At 42.0% G+C, this 13,069-nt stretch overlaps 1 protein-coding gene across 4 annotated transcripts in view; it reads right to left on the reverse strand.

Moving 5' to 3' along the window:
- Positions 1 to 13,069, reverse strand: part of ARMH3 (armadillo like helical domain containing 3) — a 194,417-nt gene that overhangs the window by 109,316 nt on the left and 72,032 nt on the right. The gene's annotated exons all lie outside the window — the stretch shown is intronic.

The raw sequence follows: 13,069 nt of genomic DNA on the forward strand, positions 1-13,069 counted from the left end.
AAAGGCATCAATAAGACATTCAAAGCATAATCAATAAAGTTAAATGAAAACAATGAAAGTAGACTAGCTCCAGAGAAATTCAGGCAGGGTTAGAATGAGTATATCACAGCTATTAAGGACTTTTTTTTTTCTTTTTACTGCCACACCTTCGGCATATGGAAGTTCCCAGGCTAGGGGTCAAATCAGAGCTACATCGCAGCTTGCAGTAACGCCAGCTCCTTAACCCCCTTAGTGAGGCCAGGGATCGAAACTGCATGTTCACGGAGACAACGTCCAGTCCTTAATTTGCTGAGCCACACTAGGAACTCCCCAAGGATTTTCAAAGCAGCCAGAGTAGGTGTATTTGAAGAAAGCATTGACTTTCTGTTTATCTGCCAATTAAAAGCTATTAAAAAGTTACTTTTTGCCACTTCTTAAATAGAAATTAAGCACAAAAATCCGACTGCAAAACAGGCATTTTAGTGTTCCAAATTTACTCCCGCACAGTCATTTCCTCACCAAATTTGATCGGTTTATTGGTCAAAATAAGGAGTGTCCCCTTTTCACCCTAGGCTGCTACATCCCACATCATCAAGTTTTGGCTATGTATCTGTTTCAAATATTATAGCTAAGAAGGTCATTTTTCAATTCTAACTGGTCAAACAGATGTGCCAACTATACTGTAAAACCTACTGCCTTAGCTCTGGATAAGAAGAGAGCTCATGAAATTTAAAAAAGGCCCTTAACTGTTCTAACTACTCCAACAAAAGTGTAGCTTGCTCTGTCCTCTCTAGACTGTGACAACAATTACTGAAGAGGTCTGCTCTCTGCCTGGTAATTTTTAATGAGGACAGAGAGTGCTAAAACCTAAGCAATCTCAGTTATTGACTGCCAAGTTCCTAGGTTAATAGTGCAGACATGTGTGCAAACAAATATTACACATAAAATAAATGACCAGTTGCCTTATATTCTTTTATCCAAGACCGTAAAATAAATTCTGTACCCATGATGACTACTGTCCCTGTACCTATCTTCCCTGCCTCATAGGGAACTATAAAGAAGGGATTCTGAAGCTGCAAGTAATTGATGGTCCCTTTGTCTTCTCCCCTTCAACCCTCCCTACTCCCACAGACACAAAAAAGGCTTGACCTCTTCTTTCCTAAGACCATATCTGCTTCTTTGCTGGCAAAGAAGTTCATTCTCCCATGCTGTCTGACTTTCTGTGAAGTTTACCACGCTTAGAAAAGAGACGTGAGTTTTTATTTGAAACAGCAGGGAATGATGAGTACAAGTAAGTCTCTCCAGACACTTGCCTGCCACACAACACCCCTTACTCTCAATCCTCTAAAAGCACAGGTATAGTAAAGAAACAGCAGGCAAGGCAAAGTTCAAGAGCTTGTCTACATTCTGTTTCTAAAGCCAGAATCTACACTATCCTCATTTATAAACTCTCCACCCTGACTCAAGTTCTCTGAGGTTTCATAATGCAAAGGCAAATGACAGGCAGCTGGCCCTTTTGATGTTGTCTGTTAACAAGTGATCTATTGGACTGGACCCCAGAAAAGCTCCATGGGAGCTCGTTCTGGATCACACAACCTGCTTAGCTCCTACCAGGAGCTCAGAGAATGAAGGAGACTAGCGAAAATCCACATAAAAATGACTAACCCAGCCCAGATCTCTCTCTTTAATGAGTGAGGGCTGCCCACTCCAACCCTTAACCTGAGTTTAGACAAGCCCTGTTAATGGATACATCACCTGACAATAAGACTCTACAAACTCACAGGAGACAGGAGAAAAGGATGGGTAACACGTGTGGCACTAAGCAAAACATAATAGCTAGAGACAAAGCTGCTTTTGCACATCCAGTCAACAAGGGCTTTTGTCCCCGGCACATATAGCACAAAGACGCAGCCTCAGCAGTGGTTATGTGGTAATTAAGGGGCAGAAAACCTGGAGGAAAGAAATGAGAGCAATGATTTATTGCTCCTCTGCTGGACTACAACTAATCTTGATCTCTGGGATTCAGAGTCAGGGATGACAAAGTGATAAATCTGAGGGGAGGGAGAGAGCAGTTCTGGCACAGGCCAAGAGGTGGCTTGTGTCCCAAGTGCCACAGACATCAGCAGAGCCGAATAGCATTGATAAGGGGAGTCCAGCACTGCAATATTCTGAGAGTCAGTGTCAGGGGAAACCTGCATTCTGACCCTGACAATTCAGGTCAGACCTCCCTACCCTCTGAAAAAGCCAGGGTTTTCTTCCCTGGAAGTCATCATTCTCCAGAGGAAATTTAATAGGCAGCTAAAATGAACAAAGCAACCTTAAAATTGGCTCCCACAAGCTACTGACATCAAGGACCACAATTCCTCTTCAAGAGGGAATGCCCTAAATATCCCATAAAACAGTGCTTTTTTCCCTCCAATATCTGGCTCCAACTTTGCACTCATTCTATCAATTTTTCTGGGGGCTATACACACAGCACACACATTGTCTTCTATCCTCTGACCCAATATGATGGGAGTTCAAAGTCTGTGAGGTTTCAACAAGCCAATTACAGAGTTTTCGAGCTAATGGACCTAAGGGCCCATTTAATCCAATTCCCTTATTTATGGATTCAAAAACACCCCACCATGACCACCACCACCCCAACTAGTCAGTGACTAAGCAGGAACTAGAACCTGGTCTCCTATTTAGTGTTCATTCTACCATTCCATTAAGATAAGATTAAACAAATAAAGGGGCCAGATACAGTCAAATGTTAACAGGAAGGAAGCTTACATATAAATGGTACCCTTCGACTTGCTGACTATATTGTTACCAACACTTCTCTAGACTCTGTGTGGTTTATAACTTTCTCCACCTACTGGCTACTCCAAGGTTATTTTCACATATTTGGTCACCTTCTTTTTTTGGTCCTCAGCTACTTATTAGAGTACAGATGGGTTTTTTGTTTTTGTCTTTTGTCTTTTTAGGGCCACACCCGCAGCACCATGCTAGGGGTCAAAGCGGAGCTACAGCTGCTGGCCTACACCACAGCAATAGCAATGCCAGCTCCAAGCCTTGTCTGCAACCTACACCACTGCTCATGGCAACTGAGTGAGGCCAGAGGTCCAACCTGCGTCCTCATAGACGATAGTTGTTACTTTTGAATCACAACAGGAACTCCTTTTGTTTTGTTTTGTTTTGTTTTACAGCCACACCCGAGTCATATGGAAGTTCCCGGGCCAGAGGTTGAACCCGATTCTTAACCCATTGCACCACAGTGGGAACTCCAAGTACAGATGTTTAATACCTCATCATTACCTTTCTTCTACCTAGTCTCAACACTAAAAAACTCCCAGGAGCTTTTCTCAGCATAAACCGCCTCAGCAGGCCTTCTATATCTGCTCTTATCTCTCTTTTTTATTTTATTTATTTATTTATTTTTGTCTTTTGTCCTTTTTAGGGCTGCACCCACAGCATATGAAGGTTCGTAGGCTAGGGGTTTAATCAGAGCTGCAGCCACCAGCCTACACACAGCCACAACAACGCCAGATCCAAGCCACATCTGCGACTTACACCACGGCTCATGGCAACGCCAGATCTTTAACTCACTGATCGAGGCTAGGGATCGAACCTGCAACCTCACAGTTCCTAGTCAGATTTGTTTCCACTGTGCCACAATGGGAACGCCTTATCTCTTCTTTAAATCTCGACTTTCACAAACCTCTATCTCCCTTTCTGTTTCTTCTTCCTCTCTAGTATCTTTTAAAAATAACAGCAATAAATGTCAACTAAACTGTTCCTATTTCTCTCACTTAGGGTTGCTTCTTTCAAATTATGTGGAATATGATCAAATATGGAATATAGAATCTGGACTTCAAAGGGAGCCAAAATCTCCTTTATTTATGGAAAATCAGAACTGAAACAAAAATCATGAGTATAAACAATTAATAGCCAGGCTTACTCATAAGCTATTTCAGTATAGCACTACAAACAGGATTTAATCACAGGCCAGAGAATAGCCTTAGGCCAGGGGCAGGCTCAAGGGCAGCAGACAACTGGTTCTCAGGATCTCAGTGCCAACACACAAGTAGCAAAGACCTCATGCTTGCTGGCTCCTGGCTCACCACTCTTCACACACACACACACATTTTTAGAAAACTGCCCTTGATCCACTTATCCACTTGGTACCATATGGGCACATGACCGGCCAAACTATTCCAAGGACAGTCACAAATTAACAGTACACAGAGAGAAGAGTTAAAATAACTACAAAAGATAAGGGGTTGGTTGTATAAACATAGTATTGTTAATTAGTAATGTGTATAAGTACACAATACATGTTGTAGTCATTGTGAAGATAAGAGGGGCAGGATACTTTCTTTTTTATTTGTCTTTTTAGGGCCACACCCTTGGCATATGTAGGTTTCGGGCTAGGGGTCGAATCAGACCTGAAGCAGCCAGCCTATGCCACAGCCACAACAATGCTGGATCCAAGGTGCATCTGTGACCTACACCACAGCTCATGGCAACACTGGATCCTTAACCCACTGAGCAAGGCCAGGGATCAAACCCATGTCCTCTTGGATGCTAGCTGGTTCATTCATTGCTGGGCCACAATGGGAATTCATCTTTCTTTTTCTTTTTAATTTAACCCTTTGGTTTACCATGTTTCTAATTTTTAAATAAGTTTTTAAAAGGAAGCAGGGGAGAAGAGACTTAACATAAGCGCTTTCTCATCAAAGACATGATCCTCAGTCTGAGAGATTCCAAATAAAAAGGTCTGTGTTACAGAAATTCAATACTGTGTAAATAGTTTTGCCCATTAGGTGAGCAATGGCTGTTCATCCCACAAAACAGAAAAGCACAGCTTATTGCAGAGTATCTTTTGGGATGAGGACAAGCTTGATGGCTGAGATCTTATAGGCCTTAAGAGACACCATTGGCCCCACCACAGCCCCAGAAGTAGTTTGCCCCGAAAACACCAATGGCAGACATATCATATAGAGAAATGCATCATATCTTCCTGCTGAGCGACAGCTACAAGTCAGTAATTGTGCCAGAGGCTCACACAGAGTATAGCTGTCCCTTGGTATTCACAAGGGGGATTGGTTCCAGGACCCCCTACAGATACCAGACTCCATAGATGCTCGAGTCCCTATACAAAATGGTGTAGAATTTGCTTATAACCTACACACATTTTCCTGGATACTTTTTATTATTATTATTCAATGAATTTATTACATTTGTAGTTGTACAATGATCATCACAATACAATTTTATAGGATTTCCATCCCACAACCCCAGCACCTACCCCCACCCCCCAAACTGTCTCCTTTGGAAACCATAAGTTTTTCAAAGTCTGTGAGTCATCTTCCGGCATACTTTAAATCATCTCTAGATTACTTATAATACCTAATACAATGCTATTGTAATATAGGTAATGCTATATAAATGGTTGTTTAAGTACAAAGTAAATCCTATATAAATAGTTGCCAGTATGCAGCAAATTCAAGTTTTGCTTTTAGGAATTTTCTGGAATTTTTTCCCCAAATTTCTTTTTGGTTTTTTGTTGTTGTTGTTATTTTGTTTTGTTTTGCTTTTTGGGCTGCACCCATGGCATTTGGAAGTTCCCAGGCCAGGAGTGTAATCAGGGCTGCACCCATCAGCCCAGCCACAGCAACTCGGGATCCAAGCCGCATCTTCGATCTATACAGCAGCTCACCACAACACCGGATCCTTAACCCACTGAGCGAAGCCAGGGATTGAACCCGAATCCTCATGGATACTACTCAGGCTCATTACCACTGAGCCACAACAGGAACTTCCTTCCCAATATTTTTTTTTTGTCTTTTGTCTTTTTTGTTGTTGCTGTTGTTGTTGTTGTTGCTATTTCTTGGGCCGCTCCCGCGGCATATGGAGGTTCCCAGGCTAGGGGTTGAATCGGAGCTGTAGCCACCGGCCTACGCCAGAGCCACAGCAACGCGGGATCCGAGCCTCGTCTGCAACCTACACCACAGCTCACGGCAACGCCGGATCGTTAACCCACTGAGCAAGGGCAGGGACCGAACCCGCAACCTCATGGTTCCTAGTCGGATTCGTTAACCACTGCGCCACGACGGGAACTCCCCTTCCCAATATTTTTGATCCGTGGTTGGTTGAATCAATGGATGCAAAATCCATGGATGTGGAACCCGTGGATACTGAGGGACAACTGTATCTCAAACCCTTCTCTTTTCTACAGCCCTCCACCTGACACCTTAAAAAGAGACACTGAAGTACAGAAATCACTTTCCCCAAGCTGCATTCATTTCTTTTCAAAGGGAGAGATACAAAGGTCATAAATGGCAAGGGAATAGGTGCCTGCTAGATGTTAGGCATTGTATAAAGCACTGAATCCTATTAACTATCCAATGAAATAGGTATTATTCGCCTCAAATTACATTATGACAAAATTGAAATTCAAAAGGATTAAATAAGTAACCCAAAGCCACACAGTTGGTTGAAGCTAAATTGCATTAAGGGCAACATACCAGGAAGAAGGTCCATAAACTCCCCCTGCTGAGGTCTATGAAACTGTACTGGTTCTTCCCAAACTTCAATTAAAGAAACATTTGTTGAGGTTGGGGGAGCAAGCTATCCAGGGCCAATACCTATATTTGCCACCCAAAACCATAACTTTAATCAGAACACCACTAGCCAGGCCCTCAAATATCCAAGTGACCAATAGGAAAATCCTGTAAGTTCAAGTCCATCTCTCTTGCAAATGTCTCAGGATTTCACTCCTGACCTAGGACACTTTAACCTGAACACTCTCAAAAACAAGAAGTTGAAAGTAGGGTCTCAAGTGTATGTGCACCTGTGTTCATAAAAGCATTATTCACAATAGCCAAAAGGTGGAAACAATACAAGAATCCATTGACAGAGGAACAGATTGATGGAATCTATCAGCAGTATAAGTGATGAGCTGAAATTTACATCATGGTACACAGTACTGAGTATAAGCCAAACATACAAAGGTGTTTCCCTTTTGATGAGGAAAAAAGAAGCCAAATATAATCAATCAGCAGAAAGCCATGGACTCTCGGGCAGGAATGCAAATTCAAAGCAAAACCCTGGACAGACTTCAAGACAATACTGTGGCAGTCTTCAGAATAATAAAGTTTATAATCAAAGCTAATAACACACCAAACAACAGCTGACCTTTGAACAACAGGAATTTGAACTGTGCATGTCCACCTATAATTGGATTTTTTTTTAATTACTTTTTGTCCATACCCACAGCATATGGAAGTTCCCCAGCCAGGGATCAAACGCACGCCATAACAGGGACCCAAGCCACCAGAGTGACAATGCCAGATCCTTAACATGCTGAGCCACAGAGAACTCCCACTTGGATTTTTTTAAATAAATGCATACTACAGTACTACACAATCAGTGGTTGGTTGAATCCACAAATGCAAGACTATGGATAGGAAGGGCCAACTATAAAGTTACAGACAGATTTTTGACAGGGGTCAGGGAGCAGGGGTAGGGGGTGTCAGCACTCGAATGTTTAAGAGTCAGATATACTAACAATATTGTAGGAAATCCTTGGGGACTTTGGGTTTGACTCAATCTTTTCTATTTCTACTAAAAAATAAAAATAAAAAAATAGAGAAGTTATATCAGTGCACTATTTGAGGTATTACAGTACACATACAATGTTCAAGTTGTAGGGAACTGGGTGGTCCATACACACTTATTCCTTCACTGGAAAGTCTTTTCTACCAGGCACTTTGAAAATTTAGTTTCTTGGTTCTCTCTCAAGAACAACACATTGGGAGTTCCCATTGTAATTCAGTGGGTTAAGGACCTGACATAGTCTCCATGAGGATGTGGGTTTGATCCCTGACCTCACTCAATGGGTTAAGGATCCAGTGTTGCTGCAAGCTACAGTGCACTTCTGCAGCACAGATCGTAGATGCGACTCGGATCCAGTTTTGCCGTGGCAGTGGCATAGGCCTCAGCTGCCGCTCTAATTCCACTCCTAGCCTAGGAACTTCCATATACTGCAAATGCAGCTATAAAAACAAACAAAAACTACGAATTGGCTGCAACTGCTGCCTCTCTTGACTCTAGTACTAGAGGCAAGTGTCAGGCTCCTATTTAGCTTTAGTCTCGGCTCCTTTCCTTGGAGACTCTCATGCATTAAATATGGCAGCAATGTACAGAAGTTCTGACTATTCTGTATGTAGACACAAGTGGAATAAAGGACAATGTGCAGGAGTTCCTGTCGTGGGGCAGTGGTTAACAAATCCAACTAGGAACCATGAAGTTTCGGGTTCGGTCCCTGCCCTTGCTTAGTGGGTTAATGATCCGGCGTTGCCGTGAGCTGTGGTGTAGGTTGCAGACGCAGCTCGGATCCCGAGTTGCTGTGGCTCTGGCGTAGGCAGGTGGCTAGAGCTCCGATTCGACCCCTAGCCTGGGAACTTCCATATGCCACGGGAGCGGCCCAAGAAATAGCAAAAAAAGACAAAAAAAAAAAGGACAGTGTGCAGGTTCCGGGAAGCTAAGCCAGGAATGCATACCCTGATGGTTCCCTGAGTCCCAAGTGAATTCCCATCCACCTGAGAATCATGCTGCTTTACACAGGTCCCCCCTTACTCCACAAGGAACATTGTTGGCAGAGCTGTTCCTAGATGTACCTACACAATGAGAAGTCTCCCAGACTTTTTCCTATCCTGCTTTGAATTCAAGGGGAGGAAAAGAAGGTAACAAGCAGCAAACTGTGTTGCCATGTAGAAGAGTAGAATGAATTATTGGCTATGGGAATTTCTCCAGAACTAAAACCTGTTCCCCACATTGAGGTAAACCAGGTGCAATGAGGAACAAGCCAACCAAAGGAAGACACAATTAAGTGGTAGCTCAGAGCCTGCCTCAGAGAAGCAAAGGGGAGTTTTAATTACAAAACCAAGTGAATGACATTTAAATAAGATTAAAACAGGAAGGAGACAGAGAGCCTCCAGCAGAGCACAAATAAACGTCTCCAAAGAATCAGGTCAGAGAAAGCTGTCTGTTTGAACAGCTTCTACATGCTACGAAGAGAAAGAGAAAGCAAAGACAAGACTCAGCCAGGCCCTATTTTGTGGCCCGACATTGAGCTAGTGTGAGATGTCACAGATCCCAAGTCAAAACCCAATCATTAGGGGAAATGGATAATTTCACAGTAACTGATAGTAGAAAAATATTAGCACCTCACTTGCTTAGAAGAAAAGCAGAACTCAAAGGACAGGCTAGAAATAGCACTAGTGTAACAAGCCAATGCCTCTAAACCCCAGAGGCACTATAAACTCTAGCCAATTCTAGCATCTCTGGACAAAATCACCAATTACCTAGGGGCATTGCCAGCAATCAGCAAGCTCACTATCAATCAGCAAAGTGATACAGGAAGGACTTAGAAACCAACACTTATCAGCAGAATAATTTAAAAATACACTAGGTGGCTTCTCAGAATACAGGTGGCTTGGGTGCAAACCCAAGCACCTCACTGAAACAGTGAATCAAACGAGAAAACGAAATGGCTATGAGCCTCTCCAGGTGAAAAGAGCACAAAAGTCAGTATATCCAGTGGGAGGATTCTGGGAAGAGTAGGAAACAACGGGAATTTCTCTCTCCACCTAGACAATAACTGCACTGGCAGAATCTGTCTGATATAACTATTTTAGAACTCTGCACTCTAATGAAGGTTTGCAACTTCCAAAACTTGAATGGTTAATTTGGTTCATTTGGTCAATTTCAATTCTTAGCACATTAGCAGCTACCAATCCCCCAATCCCCAGGCCTCTGTTAGCAGCTGTGCACTTGTTTCTGAAGCAAGGGTTGCACGTAGCTTGTGGGAGCTAAGGTGGGCAAAAAGGGCTGTCTTCCAAATATTGGGGATCTGTTTTCTGATCACTGATCGCTGCTTCTAATCACAGAAGGGCAAAGAGGTGGGCAGCCATTTTTGTTGTGCTTCCCCTCATTGTTGCAAGTCCTTCCCCCTCCAGATAAATGACTTTTAGATTTAAAGGGCCAGTACCTCTTTCTCCCCACCTTCATTTTTTGCTTTTCCTCTACCGGGAGCCAGACATTAAAAGCAAGAGCATTCATTTTCTTTCTTTTTTAATGGCCACACCCACAGCTGTAGCAACACTGAATCCATTAACCCACTGCACTGGGCTGGAGATTGAACCCTGCCTCCACAGCAACCTGAGCTGCTATAGTCAAGATTTCTAACCCACCTCGCTACAGATTCAAAAACAACTGCACATACAGAAAAAATTAGAGAGTGACTGCACATGCCCAAGAATAGATTGAGAAGAGACCTAAGAAGATATGAGGTTTATACCTCAGGCTGATTGTCAACACAGAGCCTATAATAAAAAACAAAAACAATAAACAAAAAATTAAAATAAAAAAAACGCAAACTGCAGGAAGGGGGAGAACCTGATTTTTTGACTCTTAAGGACATTATGAGTGAAATAAGCCAGTGGCAAAAAGAGAAATACTATATGATTCCGCTTACACAGGGTACTTTTAGAATAGTCAAAATCATAAAGACAGACGATAAAATGGAGGTTGCCAGGGGCTGGGAGGAAAGAGGAAGAGTTTCAGTTTTATACAATGAAAAGAGTTGTAGGAAACAATGGTGGTGATGGCTGCCAACAGTGTGAATGTATTTAATACCACTGAACATACATTTAAAAGTGGTTAAGATGGTAAATTTAATATTATGTACATTTTAGCACAATAAAAAGTCAGTACATCAACAGACTGCACTGTCTAAAGGCTCCACACCCCTCTAGGTGAACCAGAAAAAAGAACAGATCCTTTCTTTAAATGGAAGTTAGTATCTGTCTTACCATTTTCCTTGATGTTGAAGTGTATCTGCTAAAAGAGAAAATAAAATTCTCAACTATTTTCAATTCCTCATTTACTAAGGGACAGTGCAATCCTCATAGTTACCCCCTACCCTCTCCTTTATTATGAAAATGAGTTTTTATGTGAAAGTTCCCATATGGAACTTAGAAATGCAAGATTCCATACACCTCATTCCTGTGCAGTCGCCTCAAACTAAACATGCTTAGAAGCCACTGCATTATTTTAGGGCTCTATACCAACACTGGTCATTTCTTCCAACATTGCCACCCTAAAAGACAGTCAAGTTCCCATCATGGCTCAGGGGTAACAAACCCGACTACTACCCATGAGGACGCAAGTTCGATCCCTCACCTTGCTCAGTGGGTTAAGTATCCAGTGTTGTTGTTGAGCTGTGGTGTAGGTCACAGATGTGGCTCAGATCCCAAGTTGCTGAGGCTGTGGCATAGGCCAGCAGCTGCAGCTCCAACTGGACCCCTAGCCTGGGAACTTCCATATGCTACAAGTATGGCCCTAAAAAGTCAAAAAAAAAAAAAAAAAGATAGTCAAAATTACCCCGAAAGAAATCTAATAGTCAATGAGACCATGTCTCTGTGGAGCCATCTGATATAGAACCAAGAACTTACTTTCTGCCAAAATGAGAAAAAACCACTAACAGGCTTGTCCTACTCAGGTGAGATCCAGGAAACGATGACACCTAATGAAACCAAATGATACTTTCCTATACAACCAGTATAGGCAGAGCAACAAAAGCACAGCTACTCCTTCCTCTGCCTCTTTTAGTTGACAAGATGCTAATGGGCCTACGAGAGTTGACATTTCTCTGGATAGGAAGTGCTTTCATGTGCAGGAAAAAAAAAAAAAACACAGAGATTTATCACTCTTTTAAGGGGTTTTTAGGTGAGAATCTTTTTCTCCCTCTAACAGGCTAAACTTGTTAGAAATTCTTATCTTTTGCTTCTGCCAAGTTTCTGAGAGTAAGGTTCAAAATAGTATAAATTTTGGATTTAGCCAAATGTGGTGATTTGAAGGAAAAAAGAGATTCCTGGGATTCTTTTTTAGTCCTGGGGCTTTGTACACTGCTGTAGAGAATCTTTCATAACAAAATTATGAAAAGAAAGAAATATCTTCTAATGTCCCTATATCAGAACATTCTAACTTTGAGAGGAATTGATTATTCACAGAAGAAAGAAGCGGCCATATTTTTGCATGGAAGTTAGGGCAGTCTTAATTAGGCACATCAAGCCTAGAACACATCTTGTAACACATTCCCCTAAATCAGAGAAAATTTAGGGGGAAGAGGAAGAACAATTTAAAAAGCAATTCTAAGAACAAAACAGCAATAACACCTGCCAAAATTCTTTTTCCCATAGACTCTAGCTGTTTACTGCTCTTTTCCACCTAGATACCCTCTTCAAAACTAAAAGAAGCAATATTGTAGAGTTATATAAGATGTCACCCTTGGAGGAAGGAAGCTGGGTAAAGGGTACAAGAACTCTCTGTACTATTTTTGCAACTTCCTGTGAGTCTATAATTATATCAAAATAAAAAGTTTAAAAATGAAACTAAACTAAAAAAAGCAGACAGTTAAAAATTCAAAGGACATGGAGTTCCCTGGTGGCCTAGGGGTTAAAGATTTGGCATTGTCACTGGTGTGGCTCAGGTTTGATCCCTGACCAGGAATTTCTGCACGTTGAGGTAGCGGACAAAAATTTTTTTTTCAAAGCACAGTTTTCCAAAATCAGGAAGGGGCTGCCAAACTGTCAAAGCTAAATCTATATAAGAACTGCCAAATAAACCTATGGCTCAGATCAGTCTTTCTCTTGAAAATTTTCAGTCCTCTATGACAACACCTACAGTGTAACAAGCTCCCAATGAAAGACTCTCAATTCACAATCTCAAGGTGTCCCTAACCATGAAGTCATAGGCTTCTATCAGTGATGAGAATGCCAGCTGGATCCAGGAAGCTGTGACACTCTCTGGGTTTTCTATTTTTCCCAATAGGTATCTGAAAGGTCAGGCCATGTACAATTTCTCTCTTTTTCACAAAGCTGTGAATGTTTTGGATGCTATTTAGCACAGTGAAGCTGAACAGATTGTTTTGGGGGCTTTAGGGGCCTCTCTTCCTGCAGGGAGGCAAATGTTGCCTAGTGATCTGCGTCTGAGCACAGGAGTCAGGAACTCTAAGTTCTAATCATGACTCTGTTCAGTG

This window comes from Phacochoerus africanus, chromosome 15 (genome assembly GCF_016906955.1).
Source record: "Phacochoerus africanus isolate WHEZ1 chromosome 15, ROS_Pafr_v1, whole genome shotgun sequence".
Lineage (NCBI taxonomy): Eukaryota > Metazoa > Chordata > Mammalia > Artiodactyla > Suidae > Phacochoerus > Phacochoerus africanus.